Source organism: Heptranchias perlo, chromosome 31 (assembly GCF_035084215.1).
Source record: "Heptranchias perlo isolate sHepPer1 chromosome 31, sHepPer1.hap1, whole genome shotgun sequence".
Classification (NCBI taxonomy): Eukaryota; Metazoa; Chordata; class Chondrichthyes; order Hexanchiformes; family Hexanchidae; genus Heptranchias; species Heptranchias perlo.
This window is the reverse complement of record NC_090355.1, coordinates 22,115,114-22,135,083: the sequence shown is the minus strand read 5'-3', so window position 1 is coordinate 22,135,083 and position 19,970 is coordinate 22,115,114.

Below are 19,970 nucleotides of genomic sequence, written 5' to 3'. Positions count from 1 at the left end.
CTGAGCTTCAATTCCCACATCCTTGTCACCACCAAGACTGCCAATTTCTACCTCCATTGTCACCTTAAGAATCAATTGCCCGACTGCTCACTTTGCTGATCTCCCAAGTTCTTTACAAATTGCAACTCCTCCAAAACTGCCGCAGTCATGTTCCTGTATAACTTCTGTGCTTACGAGCCTTTGCTGGATCCATATGTACCTATGCATCAGCTTCAAAATCTTTGTCCTCATCTGCAAATCTCTCCATGGCCTTACCTCTCCCTATATTTACAAACTCATTCAGCCCTATATTCGTGCATATACACCTTCCGCTGATCTGGTTCTGACCTCCTTTGCTTTATTCCTCTTTCCACTACTTTTGGCTGCACTCTGGAGCACTCTCTACTCCCTTTTCCCCCTTGCTACCTTTCTGCCCTTCTTAAAAGCTTACCTCTTTGATTTTGGTTTCAGTCACCACTGCTAATCTTCTTTCCTTTGAGTTCTGGTTATTTTTACCTCTGTGAAGCACTTCAGGAAGTTTTATTATAAGTATAAGCAATTGTTGCTGTTGAGAGCATAAGGTCACAACATGCACGTACTAAGAGAGTGTGGCACTGTTCAGCTGTCTAAGCTTTGGAAGACCTGAGCTGGAGTAGAGAATAAATGTCAATTGATGCAGAAAAATGTATTGCTCTAAAGATAATGTTAAATGCTGAAGTTTAATTTCCATTGTAAGAACCAACCACAGTGATGCATACATTGGCACTGAGTTGTCTCCACTAAGCTGGAAGAGAACTTGGCTTAATCAATGAATTTAAAATGATAGAACCCCACACAACAAGAGCTCTTTCCTGCTATTGGTGGCACAGTTTGTTGGAACACCAAAGTTTTAGGCCACAGAATGGTGATGGGTTGATTAGCATCAGCAGTTTTCTCCATATAATTAATTGTTTTCACATTCATTCATTCTCAATGTGGGCGTTGCTGGCAACCCTGAGAAGGTGGCAGTAAGGCCTCGCACCACCACCTTGAACCGCTGGTAGAAGTTCTATACAACTGAATGGCTTGCTAGGCTACGTTGATGTGGGACTGGAGTTACATACAGGGCAGACAAGTTAAGGATAACAGGTTTCCTTCCTTAAAAGACATTAGTGAATTATTGGGCTTTTACGACAATCCAACAGCTTCATGGTCACTTTTACTGAGACAAGCTTTTTTTATTTCCAGATTTTTAAAACTGATTCAAATTCTAAAACTGCCATGGTGAGATTTGAACTCATACTCTCTGGATTATTAATCTAAGCCTCTGGATTGCTGGTCAAGTAACATAACACTTATGCTATCGTACCCAATGAATTATTACTCATCGGCACAGCAATGGACCAAGCTGCATAAAAAATGCACTGCTTTTGAATGTTTTTATTGCTGTGGGGATTCTAATTATCTTATTTTAGATGAGACACTTCCTCCTCCCAAACTTTCTCCTTCCCTATGTTGAGTAGATTCAAAATGGAGATCGATAGATTTTTTTACTCTAAGGGAATCAAGGGATATGGGGATAGGGCGGGAAAGTGGAGTTGAGGTAGAAGATCAGCCATAATCTTATTGAATGATGGAGCAGACTCGAGGGGGCGTATGGCCTACTCCTGCTCCTATTTCCTATGTCACTAAATTGCTCCATTGGGTGCCAGTTGTGAAGCCAGCAGGCTATGAACCTTGAGCTGTTACATCCAAGGCAGCACCCCCCAGTGTCTACATGTGAAGTTCTAGGAACTTCCAGTAGAATTCGCTGGATAGCGATCAAGAGCAGGAGCCTGGCTGTTGTTTATTTTTCTATCCCTCCCCTAACACAGAGCTGCTGTGTATCATTGTAACTCTCTCACCGTTTTTTCTCCTTTTTCACCCTCTTCACCCTCCCACTCCAGCTGAGATCAGATAACTTAGCAGAGACTAGGAATCAAATACTAGAACCTTCCCGTTCTGTATAGCTCGGACTCTAGGATATTTTCTGTCCTGTCCCTTTTTGAGTCTTGCAACACCACACACCATCCCTGACCAAGAGAGTGGTATTTGCAAGGAGGGCACCAAGTCAAGGCCAGACACTTCACAGCAAGGGAGGAGTGAACAATTGCATAGGTGGTTATCTTGGGGTGCCTTGCTGCACCACCTAGTGGCAGGTTTCACAATACTATTGACATGTCCTGGAGTAGCTTACCCACCTGCTCAGCCAAGAATGGTGCAAAATATTATTTTAAACAAGAAATCCTTGAAGAGCAATCTTGAACCTTTTTTTAAAAAAACACATTTTCCTGCTCGACCTTTGGAAACGATTTCCATGAGAGATTGGAGTTTATTGATTTAATACAGTAAAATCTGGACTATTAATAGCACCCATGTACATATTTTGGGTTGAAACTACATTGCATTAATACATAAGTCAATCTGCTATGTTAATATAATTTGCACTTTCATTTTAATCTACAATTACAATAAAGTCCAGCGTATTTGGCCTCGATCCCAGCATACTGATAAAACACCTTAATTGCCAACCCTCAAGTATGCAATATGTCAACATAATTTTACTTATAAATACAGATTAAAGATGTATTTAAATACAGTTTTTCTGAAGAAAGAACTGGTAGCTAATTGCTTTCCTTAAAGAAGCTGCAATGTAAATTGCTTTTATGAGGCATTATTGTTTTAAAGGGCTATTAACAACCTTAATTTACTAACTTCCCCATTTACGTGCTTTATCCCTTTTTCCTTCACCCTGATGTTCATTCGATGATAAATGTTATTTCAACACTATTTTTTAAGTAGACTTAAAAGAAAAGCAATCGGACTGATGCAACAGGGGTTTGTATTTAATTCCCCTTCCACATGCACAAAGTTCCTGATGTCTGTCGTGCTGCCAAGGGGACGTGTTAAGTGGAGGCTATCCATTTCCTCACAGGAAAGAAAGACTTTATAATTCACGCTCATGATCAAAGGTAATGGAAATCTGGAACTCTCAAAAAGCTGTTGATGTTGGGGGTCAATAAAAAATTTCAAAACTGAGATTGATGGATTTTTGTTAGGCAAGAGTATTGAGGGTTACAAAACCAAGGCGGGTAGATGGAGTCATGATGCAGATCAGCCATGATCTAATTGAATGGTTGTAAACAATTTTACAACACCAAGTTATAGTCCAGCAATTTTATTTTAAATTCACAAGCTTTCGGAGGCTACCTCCTTCCTCAGGTGAACGATGTGGAAATGAACATCGTTTCATTTCCACATCGTTCACCTGAGGAAGGAGGTAGCCTCCGAAAGCTTGTGAATTTAAAATAAAATTGCTGGACTATAACTTGGTGTTGTAAAATTGTTTACAATTGTCAACCCCAGTCCATCACCGGCATCTCCACATCATAATTGAATGGTGGAACAGGCTCAAGTGGCTGAATGGCCAATTCTTGTTCCTATGCTGCCTAATCACTGTTTTCACAGAAGCACTTGATGGAACCTTCAGAACAGGTGCCTGTTCTCAGCCATGGCTGATGTGTTTCTGTTTTTTATTTTATCTTTGCATTTTCTGTTTTTTTTCTGCATTGTTTCTGAACCTCTGTAAAAATGTATTTTTCTCTATCCTTTTTAAATCTCCCAAGTACTGCTGGTCGTTTCCCTGTACGCTGTCAGCTTTGGTATGAGCTACATTCCATGCTAGTTTTTCAGACTAGTTTTTCACTGTTCCGAATGCAGAGCTGGCTTTTCTGATACAAGGCAGCACTTCATCTAATGGTGCTGCATTTGACAATATTCGACAGATAAGTGAACCAGCTGACGACATTTAATTCAGTATTGCCAATGGCGATGTCTGATTTACCGTGGCACTTTCCCGAGGCTGGCTGATACTTGGCATTTGTTCTTACAGACTTATGATAAGGCCACAGTTCATTACTGCTGTGGCAAATGGTTGGGAATGATCATTCAGAGTGCAATTCATGTGTGACCTCCTGCATGGTCTTTATCAAGGCTTGTAATCTACTCAGGTTGAAGAACTTCCCAGATGTGCACCAGGGAATAAAAACTCCAAGTTTAGGCCTTTTGTTGTGGCATCAAAAAGCATAAATGTGAAGATGTATCATAGAGCTTAATGCATAATCCAGGAGAATCTCATGAAAAAAAGATACTTTTTAACTTCCTTTCCTAATCACCTTGTCGAAGTTGCTAATGTGGCAAATTACAGGCATAAACTGGCATTCTGCACCTCTGTATTGGTACGCTAACTGACGGGGCCACTTTGTCTTGTCTCTTATTTTAATTGTGACTGCTTGGATATGTCTTTATCCCTTATTATTTACCACTTTCTAGGGATTGACTTTTTGTGGGATGTAGGATCACTGTTATTCCATATATGTTTGATGAAATCAGAACCCTATCGGGGAGTACCCCAGGCACTGGGGACACTGGAATCAGACGTGCAGAAACCCATCACCATTCTTGAGGATCTCCAAGCCACACCTGTGATTTTTGTTTGCCTGATATGAAGTATGCAGTCTTCCCCCTCCCTCAAATAAAGATACATATCTAAGTCCAGAGAGCTTAGGCCTAAGCTTAGGGACCCTAAAGCGTGCACAGGGAAACTGCTGGGATAATACTGTTTTCTTTAGAAAAAACAAAGTAGGCAGTGGAGAATGCATTGTGAATGAAAGCAGAAAACAGGAGTGCACAGGCTTCAAACAACTGATACATAATTGTGCTGGGAATGAGGTTTAAAGTGACTTTCACACTTTTTCTTAAAAATGTATTTACAGCATGATAAATGTTGGTAACATTAACCATCTTCAGATCTTTACTGATCAAGCCTTTCTGCTAACGGCCCTGTTATTAGCTCTAATTTTATCAGACCTTCCTGCTATTAAAACAATTTTCTTAATGCTACCTTACTTACCACTGACTTATAGTATGGTGTCCACATAAACATATAAAGCCAACTACAGGGGTTTGGGAACCTTGCATGAGCTGCACCATGGGGCCCCCAGACTGGTTGTTGAACACTAAAATTAATATTTAAAAAGTTACAATTTGCCGGATCCATTGATCTATTTAATTCCAGGTTCAATCTTACCAAAGCCTGGATGGGACCATACCTCAATCCTCATTATCACAAGGTCATTACAAATATCCTGTTACTCTCTCCGTATGTCTGTAATTCCTCCCATTTTTATATTTCCTTCCCTTTTTCTCTGCTCTCTCACTGTGTCTGTTACTCTTTCTGATTGCTCCTGGAACTTTATCACTTCAGTCATCTTAAGATTCTCCCAGCAATATCTTTTTCCTCTGACAATTTCTTCACAACTTCACATCCCCATCAGTGCTTGTGTTGTATAAAATATTCATGTTATTATACTCCCCAAGCCTCTGAACTTATTAGTGTGCTGTATAAGATGCTCCCTGGGTCCTGATTAGTGTGCTGTATAAGATGCCCCCTAGGTCCTGATTAGTGTGCTGTATAAGATGCTGCATAGGGTCCTGATTAGTGTGCTGTATAAGATGCTCCCTGGGTCCTGATTAGTGTGCTGTATAAGATGCTCCCTGGGTCCTGATTAGTGTGCTGTATAAGATGCTCCATAGGGTCCTGATTAGTGTGCTGTATAAGATGCTCTCTGGGTCCTGATTAGTGTGCTGTATAAGATGCTCCCTGGGTCCTGATTAGTGTGCTGTATAAGATGCTCCCTGGGTCCTGATTAGTGTGCTGTATAAGATGCTCCCTGGGTCCTGATTAGTGTGCTGTATAAGATGTTCCCTTGGTCCTGATTAGTGTGCTGTATAAGATGCTCCATAGAGTCCTGATTAGTGTGCTGTATAAGATGCTCCCTGAGTCCTGATTAGTGTGCTGTATAAGATGCTCCATAGGGTCCTGATTAGTCTGCTGTATAAGATGCTCCATAGGGTCCTGATTAGTGTGCTGTATAAGATGCACCCTGGGTCCTGATTAGTGTGCTGTATAAGATGCTCCCTAGGTCCTGATTAGTGTGCTGTATAAGATGCTCCCTGGGTCCTGATTAGTGTGCTGTATAAGATGCTCCATAGGGTCCTGATTAGTGTGCTGTATAAGATGCTCCGTCGGGTCCTGATTAGTGTGCTGTATAAGATGCTCCGTAGGGTCCTGATTAGTGTGCTGTATAAGATGCTCCCTGGGTCCTGATTAGTGTGCTGTATAAGATGCTCCATAGGGTCCTGATTAGTGTGCTGTATAAGATGCTCCATAGGGTCCTGATTAGTGTGCTGTATAAGATGCTCCGTAGGGTCCTGATTAGTGTGCTGTATAAGATGCTCCATAGGGTCCTGATTAGTGTGCTGTATAAGATGCTCCATAGGGTCCTGATTAGTGTGCTGTATAAGATGCTCCGTAGGGTCCTGATTCGTGTGCTGTATAAGATGCTCCCTGGGTCCTAATTAGTGTGCTGTATAAGATGCTCCCTGGGTCCTGATTAGTGTGCTGTATAAGATGCTCCATAGGGTCCTGATTAGTGTGCTGTATAAGATGCTCCCTGGGTCCTGATTAGTGTGCTGTATAAGATGCTCCCTGGGTCCTAATTAGTGTGCTGTATAAGATGCTCCCTGGGTCCTGATTAGTGTGCTGTATAAGATGCTGCATAGGGTCCTGATTAGTGTGCTGTATAAGATGCTCCCTGGGTCCTGATTAGTGTGCTGTATAAGATGCTCCCTGGGTCCTAATTAGTGTGCTGTATAAGATGCTCCCTGGGTCCTGATTAGTGTGCTGTATAAGATGCTGCATAGGGTCCTGATTAGTGTGCTGTATAAGATGCTCCCTGGGTCCTGATTAGTGTGCTGTATAAGATGCTGCATAGGGTCCTGATTAGTGTGCTGTATAAGATGCTCCATAGGGTCCTGATTAGTGTGCTGTATAAGATGCTCCCTGGGTCCTGATTAGTGTGCTGTATAAGATGCTCCCTGGGTCCTGATATATGTGCTGTATAAGATGCTCCCTGGGTCCTGATTAGTGTGCTGTATAAGATGCTGCATAGGGTCCTGATTAGTGTGCTGTATAAGATGCTCCGTAGGGTCCTGATTAGTGTGCTGTATAAGATTCTCCCTGGGTCCTGATTAGTGTGCTCTATAAGATGCACCCTGGGTCCTGATTAGTGTGCTGTATAAGATGCTCCATCGGGTCCTGATTAGTGTGCTGTATAAGATGCTCCCTGGGTCCTGATTAGTGTGCTGTATAAGATGCTCCATTGGGTCCTGATTAGTGTGCTGTATAAGATGCTCCCTGGGTCCTGATTAGTGTGCTGTATCAGATGCTCCATAGGGTCCTGATTAGTGTGCTGTATAAGATGCTCCGTAGGGTCCTAATTAGTGTGCTGTATAAGATGCTGCATAGGGTCCTGATTAGTGTGCTGTATAAGATGCTCCCTGGGTCCTGATTAGTGTGCTGTATAAGATGTTCCGTAGGGTCCTAATTAGTGTGCTGTATAAGATGCTGCATCGGGTCCTGATTAGTGTGCTGTATAAGATGCTCCCTGGGTCCTGATTAGTGTACTGTATCAGATGCTCCCTGGGTCCTGATTAGTGTGCTGTATAAGATGCTCCATAGGGTCCTGATTAGTGTGCTGTATAAGATGCTCCGTAGGGTCCTGATTAGTGTGCTGTATCAGATGCTCCATAGTGTCCTGATTAGTGTGCTGTATAAGATGCTCCATAGGGTCCTGATTAGTGTGCTGTATAAGATGCTCCATAGGGTCCTGATTAGTGTGCTGTATAAGATGCTCCCTGGGTCCTGATTAGTGTGCTGTATCAGATGCTCCATAGGGTCCTGATTAGTGTGCTGTATAAGATGCTCCATAGGGTCCTGATTAGTGTGCTGTATAAGATGCTCCCTGGGTCCTGATTAGTGTGCTGTATAAGATGCTCCCTGGGTCCTGATTAGTGTGCTGTATAAGATGCCCCCTAGGTCCTGATTAGTGTGCTGTATAAGATGCTGCATAGGGTCCTGATTAGTGTGCTGTATAAGATGCTCCCTGGGTCCTGATTAGTGTGCTGTATAAGATGCTCCCTGGGTCCTGATTAGTGTGCTGTATAAGATGCTCCATAGGGTCCTGATTAGTGTGCTGTATAAGATGCTCTCTGGGTCCTGATTAGTGTGCTGTATAAGATGCTCCCTGGGTCCTGATTAGTGTGCTGTATAAGATGCTCCCTGGGTCCTGATTAGTGTGCTGTATAAGATGCTCCCTGGGTCCTGATTAGTGTGCTGTATAAGATGTTCCCTTGGTCCTGATTAGTGTGCTGTATAAGATGCTCCATAGAGTCCTGATTAGTGTGCTGTATAAGATGCTCCCTGAGTCCTGATTAGTGTGCTGTATAAGATGCTCCATAGGGTCCTGATTAGTCTGCTGTATAAGATGCTCCATAGGGTCCTGATTAGTGTGCTGTATAAGATGCACCCTGGGTCCTGATTAGTGTGCTGTATAAGATGCTCCCTAGGTCCTGATTAGTGTGCTGTATAAGATGCTCCCTGGGTCCTGATTAGTGTGCTGTATAAGATGCTCCATAGGGTCCTGATTAGTGTGCTGTATAAGATGCTCCGTCGGGTCCTGATTAGTGTGCTGTATAAGATGCTCCGTAGGGTCCTGATTAGTGTGCTGTATAAGATGCTCCCTGGGTCCTGATTAGTGTGCTGTATAAGATGCTCCATAGGGTCCTGATTAGTGTGCTGTATAAGATGCTCCATAGGGTCCTGATTAGTGTGCTGTATAAGATGCTCCGTAGGGTCCTGATTAGTGTGCTGTATAAGATGCTCCATAGGGTCCTGATTAGTGTGCTGTATAAGATGCTCCATAGGGTCCTGATTAGTGTGCTGTATAAGATGCTCCGTAGGGTCCTGATTCGTGTGCTGTATAAGATGCTCCCTGGGTCCTAATTAGTGTGCTGTATAAGATGCTCCCTGGGTCCTGATTAGTGTGCTGTATAAGATGCTCCATAGGGTCCTGATTAGTGTGCTGTATAAGATGCTCCCTGGGTCCTGATTAGTGTGCTGTATAAGATGCTCCCTGGGTCCTAATTAGTGTGCTGTATAAGATGCTCCCTGGGTCCTGATTAGTGTGCTGTATAAGATGCTGCATAGGGTCCTGATTAGTGTGCTGTATAAGATGCTCCCTGGGTCCTGATTAGTGTGCTGTATAAGATGCTCCCTGGGTCCTAATTAGTGTGCTGTATAAGATGCTCCCTGGGTCCTGATTAGTGTGCTGTATAAGATGCTGCATAGGGTCCTGATTAGTGTGCTGTATAAGATGCTCCCTGGGTCCTGATTAGTGTGCTGTATAAGATGCTGCATAGGGTCCTGATTAGTGTGCTGTATAAGATGCTCCATAGGGTCCTGATTAGTGTGCTGTATAAGATGCTCCCTGGGTCCTGATTAGTGTGCTGTATAAGATGCTCCCTGGGTCCTGATATATGTGCTGTATAAGATGCTCCCTGGGTCCTGATTAGTGTGCTGTATAAGATGCTGCATAGGGTCCTGATTAGTGTGCTGTATAAGATGCTCCGTAGGGTCCTGATTAGTGTGCTGTATAAGATTCTCCCTGGGTCCTGATTAGTGTGCTCTATAAGATGCACCCTGGGTCCTGATTAGTGTGCTGTATAAGATGCTCCATCGGGTCCTGATTAGTGTGCTGTATAAGATGCTCCCTGGGTCCTGATTAGTGTGCTGTATAAGATGCTCCATTGGGTCCTGATTAGTGTGCTGTATAAGATGCTCCCTGGGTCCTGATTAGTGTGCTGTATCAGATGCTCCATAGGGTCCTGATTAGTGTGCTGTATAAGATGCTCCGTAGGGTCCTAATTAGTGTGCTGTATAAGATGCTGCATAGGGTCCTGATTAGTGTGCTGTATAAGATGCTCCCTGGGTCCTGATTAGTGTGCTGTATAAGATGTTCCGTAGGGTCCTAATTAGTGTGCTGTATAAGATGCTGCATCGGGTCCTGATTAGTGTGCTGTATAAGATGCTCCCTGGGTCCTGATTAGTGTACTGTATCAGATGCTCCCTGGGTCCTGATTAGTGTGCTGTATAAGATGCTCCATAGGGTCCTGATTAGTGTGCTGTATAAGATGCTCCGTAGGGTCCTGATTAGTGTGCTGTATCAGATGCTCCATAGTGTCCTGATTAGTGTGCTGTATAAGATGCTCCATAGGGTCCTGATTAGTGTGCTGTATAAGATGCTCCATAGGGTCCTGATTAGTGTGCTGTATAAGATGCTCCCTGGGTCCTGATTAGTGTGCTGTATCAGATGCTCCATAGGGTCCTGATTAGTGTGCTGTATAAGATGCTCCATAGGGTCCTGATTAGTGTGCTGTATAAGATGCTCCCTGGGTCCTGATTAGTGTGCTGTATAAGATGCTCCATCGGGTCCTGATAAGTGTGCTGTATAAGATGCTCCCTGGGTCCTGATTAGTGTGCTGTATAAGATGCTCCATAGGGTCCTGATTAGTGTGCTGTATAAGATGCTCCATAGGGTCCTGATTAGTGTGCTGTATAAGATGCTCCACAGGGTCCTGATTAGTGTGCTGTATAAGATGCTCCCTGGGTCCTGATTAGTGTGCTGTATAAGATGCTCCATAGGGTCCTGATTAGTGTGCTGTATAAGATGCTCCATAGGGTCCTGATTAGTGTGCTGTATAAGATGCTCCATAGGGTCCTGATTAGTGTGCTGTATAAGATGCTCCGTCGGGTCCTGATTAGTGTGCTGTATAAGATGCTCCCTGGGTCCTGATTAGTGTGCTGTATAAGATGCTCCATAGGGTCCTGATTAGTGTGCTGTATCAGATGCTCCCTGGGTCCTGATTAGTGTGCTGTATAAGATGCTCCCTGGGTCCTGATTAGTGTGCTGTATAAGATGCTCCCTGGGTCCTGATTAGTGTGCTGTATCAGATGCTCCATAGGGTCCTGATTAGTGTGCTGTATAAGATGCTCCATAGGGTCCTGATTAGTGTGCTGTATAAGATGCTCCCTGGGTCCTGATTAGTGTGCTGTATAAGATGCTCCATCGGGTCCTGATAAGTGTGCTGTATAAGATGCTCCCTGGGTCCTGATTAGTGTGCTGTATAAGATGCTCCATAGGGTCCTGATTAGTGTGCTGTATAAGATGCTCCATAGGGTCCTGATTAGTGTGCTGTATAAGATGCTCCACAGGGTCCTGATTAGTGTGCTGTATAAGATGCTCCCTGGGTCCTGATTAGTGTGCTGTATAAGATGCTCCATAGGGTCCTGATTAGTGTGCTGTATAAGATGCTCCATAGGGTCCTGATTAGTGTGCTGTATAAGATGCTCCATAGGGTCCTGATTAGTGTGCTGTATAAGATGCTCCGTCGGGTCCTGATTAGTGTGCTGTATAAGATGCTCCCTGGGTCCTGATTAGTGTGCTGTATAAGATGCTCCATAGGGTCCTGATTAGTGTGCTGTATCAGATGCTCCCTGGGTCCTGATTAGTGTGCTGTATAAGATGCTCCCTGGGTCCTGATTAGTGTGCTGTATAAGATGCTCCATAGGGTCCTGATTAGTGTGCTGTATAAGATGCTCCATAGGGTCCTGATTAGTGTGCTGTATAAGATGCTCCGGAGGGTCCTGATTAGTGTGCTGTATAAGATGCTCCATAGGGTCCTGATTAGTGTGCTGTATAAGATGCTCCGGAGGGTCCTGATTAGTGTGCTGTATAAGATGCTCCCTGGGTCCTGATTATTGTGCTGTATAAGATGCTCCATAGGGTCCTGATTCGTGTGCTGTATAAGATGCTCCGTAGGGTCCTGATTAGTGTGCTGTATAAGATGCTCCCTGGGTCCTGATTAGTGTGCTGTATAAGATGCTCCGTAGGGTCCTGATTAGTGTGCTGTATAAGATGCTCCATAGGGTCCTGATTGGTGTGCTGTATAAGATGCTCCGTAGGGTCCTGATTGGTGTGCTGTATAAGATGCTCCGTAGGGTCCTGATTGGTGTGCTGTATAAGATGCTCCGTAGGGTCCTGATTAGTGTGCTGTATAAGATGCTCCATAGGGTCCTGATTGGTGTGCTGTATAAGATGCTCCATCAGGTCCTGATTATTGTGCCGTATAAGATGCTCCATAGGGTCCTGATTCGTGTGCTGTATAAGATGCTCCCTGGGTCCTGATTATTGTGCTGTATAAGATGCTCCATAGGGTCCTGATTCGTGTGCTGTATAAGATGCTCCGTAGGGTCCTGATTAGTGTGCTGTATAAGATGCACCCTGGGTCCTGATTAGTGTGCTGTATAAGATGCTCCGTAGGGTCCTGATTAGTGTGCTGTATAAGATGCTCCATAGGCTCCTGATTGGTGTGCTGTATAAGATGCTCCGTAGGGTCCTGATTAGTGTGCTGTATAAGATGCTCCGTAGGGTCCTGATTAGTGTGCTGTATAAGATGCTCCGTAGGGTCCTGATTCGTGTGCTGTATAAGATTGCTGTGTAAACGTTTTGGCCTGCAGCTTCAGAGAACAGTTCCAATATTCATGTTATAACCTGAGCCTATGCACCGCTGGGGCCTGCATACTTCGAGCAGTGATTTGCCAAAGACTTCAAATGGGGCATAAAATACTTGGCACTGAAGGAATCAGTGTCAGAAAGCAAAACATTCATGGCTTCTACAGTGTGAAGGAAGGAGGGGAGTCAACGGGGACTGTAATTAAGCATCTTCAAGCAGCTAATCAGAAAATAGCACTTTACCAAGCCTGGAAGTGTGTCACCTAGCCCTCCTGCACCAGCTGGAGACTGGTATACAGGTGTAAAACAAAACAGAGGATAACAGTGAGGATGGAGGCACTTTTTAAAGGACATTCACTCTCAATTGTTTTTCCAATTCACTACTGACCCTCTCAGTATGATGATCTTCTTGAAACTGAAGTTGTAATCAGCCAAATATCAGAAGTGGCTTGATAACAACTGTTCGGGAAGCATTTCTTTTGCTGATACCAAGTGGAAAATTCTACCACATAACCAATTGGTCCTGACCAAGTAGGAAAAGAAAAACTACAGTTGGGTGACAGCTGCAGACTGAGAACATAATCAGAGCAGTGCTAAAGCGTCCGAGAATCCATAGAGATCAGGTCTAATGCCTCTCCTAGAACATCAAATAGAGTATTGCTGGTGTGTATAAATGTAATGATCAATATAAGAAGGGACCTTGCCATTTTCAATACTGCTGCAATCCTCCTCTTGTGTCCTGACCACAGATTTCTACCATTTGTTACAAAGTGTGTTTTACTTAGTGTGACTACAGATTGCTGCCTGTAGCTGCTTACCTTCCCCACTTTATATAGGAATGAAGAGAATTCAAAGGTGTTTTCCTGATTTTAATATCTATTATCTATTCCTTGTGCATATTGACAAAAAGTGCTATACAGTGAGATGGTGTCATGTCTCATTGTTGAGAACTATTAGCAGCAAAGAATTGGTTTTGTTTCAGAAATATTTAAAATACTGAGAGGTTTCCTCAGTTGAGTATTTGAAATATCTCTGAATCTAAACCAGTTTCACATGAGAAGTTTATTCTGCAGGAATTTATTTTGATCTGTTCGTCTCCCTCTCACCCATCTGATTAAAACATTGTATTATAAGATTCCTGCCTTTTTCATGTTGTATTTTCATTGTACACAGGCTTATTGTGTGTACCTGGTGAGGACTGTAACAGAATAAGGGCAGAATGTCCTCCTAATTTTAATTTTGAAAACTCTATGTCAAGGCAGTTTTAAATGGACCCATCTTAATGCTAATTGCCTTAATTTTAAAAGCACCCAGACTCTTTGAGAAGCCACCACAATGATACAGCAGTGTTCACCATGTGAATAGTTGCTGGTGCAAAGCTGGAGTCCAGTGATACTTACAATGGCTTCTATTATAGGCCTGGCATTGTTACACAGTAGTAACGCAGTAACGTTTGGGGCAGGACAAGGCCATTTCTATGTCTAGCCTATTCTTTCAAACCACCCATCAGTTTCTGTGCTGTGATTCTAAAACTAACAGCCCTGTATCCCTTTTCCCAATAGAAAGTTATCCAGTCCCTTTTTGAAACCTACCATGGCATTTAATTGCACCACCCCCACCCCCCACACACACTAATTTGTTCAGTAATTCTATCACCATCTTACTAAACTAAGTTGCCCAAATTTCCTATTTCCTTTACTTTAAACTGTGTCCCCTAGTGCTCAAATCCTGTGCCTGATGAAAGAACTTTCCTGCATCCAAAATCTCCTCAAACTTGTAAGTCACACCCTTAGTATTACATCCCAACATTTTATTTGCTTTCCTCACTACCTGCAAACAGTGAACCAATGGTTTTAGCTACCTATCCACCAAAACCACAAGATACAACATCCACTCATCCACCAGATCTGTAACCTCCTCAAGGAAATCCAGTAAATTGGTCAGACATGGCCTTCCCCTCTCTGAACCACTGGCTCACTGTAATCAGACCACGTCCTTCAAGATGATTCCTCAGTCATCCTTCATCAAAGTCTCGAACAGTTTTCCCACAATTGACATAACCCTCCTTGGACTGTAGTTTGAGAATTCATTCTTATCCCTTTTTTTAAAGATGGGTTTACATTTGCTACTTTCCCATCCCGTTGAATGTTACCTGATTCCATTGAGGTTTGAAAAATATTAGTGAGGGAATTTAAAGTCTTCTCAGCACCCTTGATTGGAAATTGTCAGAGCCTGGAATCTTGCTTACCCTTCAGCTTTCTCTAATTCTTCCCACCATGCCTTGATAGTAAAGATTTACAGTCTGCTGTCTCCCTTATACTCTTCTGTAAACCCAGGCATCATCTTCAATAGTAAAGCAGTCACAAAATAATGATTTCACAATTCTGTCACTTTCCTGTCCTCAGACACCATTCCCCAGTGCTGCTTGTAAATGGTCCAAAATCTTTCTACCCTTCTCTTGCTCCTGATATACTTAAAGAATGTTTATTATTGTCCTTTATATTTCTGCTAAATTTCTCTCATGATCCCTTTGGTGTCTCTTACAGTTGCTTGGCTTTTCTCTACTTCATTTTATAGTTCTCATTATCTTGTTCCCTCCCTGTATATTTCTTAATTTTATACGCCCTATCTTTCTCCCCAATGCCTTCTATGACTTCCATTTTCATCCATGTTGATTTTACTCTCCTGTTAAATCCTCAACTCATTTCTGGGATAAACTGCCTCTGCGGTGTAAAGAATATCTTCTTAAAACACTCCCATTTTCCCTCCACATCTTTCCCTTTAAATAGCTTTTCCCTTTTGTTCTCCACCTATCTCCACAGTCAAGGGGGATAGGGGAAGCTGGTTGCACTCACAGTAGGCTTGAGTCAGGCAGAGAGCTTTAACAGCTTCTCTGACTGACCTGTCAACGCAGGTGAACCTAAAACTGGTGACGTGCATGACTGTTTCCTCCACAATCCACTTGCTCCATAATGATTTCTTTGACTGGATCTCTGAGAGGTAAGATGGAAAGCACATGGTCGAGGAAACTAGTGAGGACGAAAGGCAAAAGCAGAGAGTGTGGATGGAATCCGGCCCACAAGAGAAAGCAATGGAGGAAAGAGCAAAAGACTGTACCTGAACGATATTGTCCCGGGGGAAGGAGTGTGGGAATCTGTGAAAGAAGACATCAAACACTAAGTAGTTCAGTAAATTCCTGTTTCTGGTCTGTTTCACAAAATTCTACTCACATATCAGGAGCTCATAGTGAAATATTACTGAGAATTTTTGGTCGTACAAATTGTAACAGGGCTATCACTCATTGTTAAATCTTCCTATGAAGCAGAGAGGTTCTCCATGTTAAAGGGTGCATTTTGTTTGCAGGCAAATTTTAAACCTCCCTATATGATGGTTGATATGTCTGATTGATGCAATGGATGTATCTATTGAAAATGAAGAATGGCATTGTTCCTGAGCTTATCTGCAGAATATACTTTTAAAACAACTATTTAGAAATGTGCAAGGGATGTTGGTTTTTTTTTCAATCGGCCCATGTGATCCTCGCCTATAGTCGGCTGATTTGTGATAATCCTTCGTGCTACATCTCTGCCTATTCCTATTGGCTTTTTTCAGCCAATCAGGATTCAGAAATCTAAAGATTAACATAGCAATCCCAATGACCCAATCGCATCCCAGTCAGATAACTGAGTGTTTATGGTCTGGGGATAATGGAAGATATTATCAAACATAATTGGTCCCGAATTATTATTAACTTTCAAATCTTGTAACAGGTTATCCTGTGAGTAACTTGGGTTCTAAAAAATGGTAAATGAGTAAAGAAAAATCGCTCAGAAAACTAAACAATTGGCTATTAGAACAGTTAACAGTGGGACTCGATAGAATTTTTGTTTTGCATTTTCAAATGCCAAAAGTGAACATTTTAGAAGAAGTCACAGGTACAATTTTTTTTTATTTGCAAATATCTTTGAGGTTGTCTCCCACAATGTGGGGGAGCCAAGATGTGTTTGCCAATTTCCCCCTTCTCTTGAAGGGGTAGACTGCTTGTTACCCTCCGTAACCTCATCCATTTGGTCATTATTCACTTGAGAGTCTGAGTGGTGGCAAGCTATTTGACTACAGGGGCATTGCAGCTGAAGCTGTCCTTACCTGATGGCCACGTATGTGCACCCATTAGGGGGTCATTAGATAGCAATTAGGAGCAAGAACCCTTGTTGATTGTCCCCTCCCATCGCTGACGCCAATTATAATGCCCCTACTGCTGGCAGGGCTAAGATTGGTTAACTCGGGACAGACTGGAGATCAAACCTGAAAGCTTCCTGGCCTGTATAGCTTATTCAGTAAACCATTGTATCTTAAGTCTGAACTTACTTGGGTATTTTGCTTTATGGGAACCTGAACTCAGACATGTTTAAATATTTGCTCCATCTTGTTGAGACTTGCTGGAGGGTGAGAATGAAACATTTGAAAACTCGGTTTTAGTTATTATTAGAAATGTTATTTTGCTTTTTTTTTTACTTGTTTAAAGTGTACATGAAACATGTTGGATTATTGACTTGTTTTTGCAGATTTGAGCCTAAGCAGCCATTCCTTTCTCCTGTAATTGGAATTGCACAAGCCTCATATAGGCTAATGTACAAAAGGCTTTTGATGGTCCCATTTTTCCTTTCAGGTTGGCTATTTTCATTCAGTGAATGGAACTTTGAGCAGACTTCCTCCTGTAAATATTTGAATTTATGTTTTCTATAGATTTTGATGAATGTTGCTGTTTTTCAGTGGTTAGAGCTCTGGTTTGTTTTATTTTGCTGGTGGAAGATGCCTTGTATCCTACGTTTGACTGGAACATTTATCAGTAAGATCGGCAAAGGAGAAACTAAAGCTAGTGAACATTTATTTCATTTTGGATTCACATTCTAAACAATGCAACAAGATCTGGGATACTGTGCTGATCCAGTATCCCGTGAGGATGGAGACAATATCACAGCAGTTTTTGAGCAACTGTACATGATCTGAGCATAGTGTAGAGGCATTCGTTATTTGCACTGTGATCATCCAATGAAGATGTTTGAAGCCAATTTGTCTCTTCCTTTATAATAAAGATTGACTGTGTTGAGTCCTGCTGATTAAAAATCATTAATGCTCCTTTGTGCATGCCTTTCCACAGCTTGTGTGTGGTTAAAAACATGCCTCAAACACATGATTAAAAACCCCATACACAACAAAGTGGTGCGTATTGATTTTTTAAAATGCCAATGAGTTAAAGGACACAGTGCGATCCCAGTGATGTTCATTAACGGCTTGTTACGGTTTTGTATCTTTTTTGTACAACGGCTGCTTGAGCAAGTTATCCAGCGGGGGTGGGGGAGATGGTTGAGAGGCAATAAACACCTATGGTTCTTAACCCGAAAAGGGGGAATTATCCGAGCGAGAGGGGGTTAGAGGCAATGAACACCTGTAGGTCTTAACCCCAAAAGAGGAAATTATCTGAGGGGGAGGAGGTTGAGAGGCAATGAACACCTGTAGGTCTTAACCCCAAAAGAGGGAGTTATCTGAGGGAGAGGGGGTTAGGGGTAATAAACATCTGTAGGTCTTAACCCCCAAAAGGGGAGTTATGAGGGGGAGAGGGTTGAGAGGCAATGAGCACCTGTGGACCTTAACACAGAACAGCATGAGTAACATCCTCAGGACAGCAGAGGAGAACATTGGCCAGAAAGAAACACAACTCATTGCCGACCTTAATTTTCATTACTACAATCTTTACAAGACATTGTGTCACACCGGCACCTTTTGCTCAGTCCTCTGCCATTCCTTTCTTTGTCATTTGACTTCCATATTTCAAATACATTTGTAACGCAGGAGAACAGAATTGGCAGATCCTCACCTTCAAATCCCACAGCAGCTAACACACCAGTTTTTCCCATTTTCGGTTCAGCTCCCTCATTTTTCAAAATTTATCCACAACTTAAAACAAAATGCTTCTTAGCTCTAAATGAAAAATTGTAGGATGTTTACATAACAAAGATGCTAATTTGCACCGTGCACTATAACTTTCCATTATAAATCATATATACCATATATATATGGTATATTTATATAAAAATACAGTATATGCACATTATTGGAATTGCATGTTCCATAGAAGCATCACATTTTCATATGTAACTATGTAAACTATATATGTACAATAAATAAATACTATTATATTTCATTTGTGGAGATATACACCATTAAACACTACAGGAACGAAAATCCACAGGCCATTCATCCCAACATAAATACTGCTAGTGACCTCCAGGTCAGGGGAAGGTCACCCGTTAGAATATCATGGGCATGTGCCTACAACGGATGCATCTCAGAAATCCACCCTGCCCCAAGCTGCCAGGAATGTCAGTGACTGCTGCCTGGTCCCCCCCTCCAGACAGAATGTTGACCTGCTCTGGCAGCTCCCGTTATAATAACGACGTCCAAAATTCTTCTCCTCTTCGGGGGTGCAAGCTTGGATCCTGGCCAGAAGATAAAAAGAAGCATTTTCCAACCCAATTTTTTTTTGTAAAAATGAGGACAAGTAAATAAGAAAAAAAATGAACATCACTGCACCTTATTAAAACAAACCCAATGAAAAGGTTTTCCTGATAAAACTTTTTTATTGACCAACTGCTTATAGTTCAAAATAAATAAATGAAAATTTCTAGCCTTCAGTTTTGCAAAGTTTCTCCAACAATTTAATTAAAGAAGACAATGGGAAGAGTTAAGGAGATGACTAATTAGTAGAGCTGAGGCTGATGTCTTGCCAGTCTGAATTTTACATCTCCTCAGCAGTTCCAGAGCCAGTTTCTGCAGCAACCTCAAATGTCTAAAGACCAATTAGTTTGTATTGTGACACCTGTATTAGCAGTCACCTGCCTATAGAAGGCACAGTCCTTGGATCAGCTTCCCAGTGGTGTATACACGCCGGGCACCACAGTTCCAGTTCAAGCTGCAGAGTCCCATGAATGAGTTCCTTTAAACTAGTAACCATTTTTATTCTGTGTTTATCGCAGACCTCACTTTCGGAGTAACTTGTTTGAGACAAAAATGCTTCTACATAATCTCTCCCTACACTGTGTTTGCAAACTTTGCGTATCCGTGATTATCCGATTATCATGCAAGTTAGGCTACGGGCAACAGAGTTTTGGATGAGGTCAAGTTTATGGAGGATGGAAGATGGGAGGCCGGTCAGGAGAGCAATGGAATTGTCAAATCCAGAGAAAACAAAGGCATAGATGAGGGTTTCAGCAGCAGATGAGCTGATGCGGGGCAGAGACGGGTGATGTTACGGAGGTGGAAGGACATCAGGAGACTTCTCCTGTTCTTCTTCAAAAAGTGCCATGTGATCTTTTACATCCGCCTAACCTACTCCTATCAGACCTTATCGTCTTCCCAAACATTCCATCCCATCCACTCCTGACTCCAGGCTGCAGCCACTAACCTATCGGGAGACTGCCCTCTACCCTCTCTTTCTCA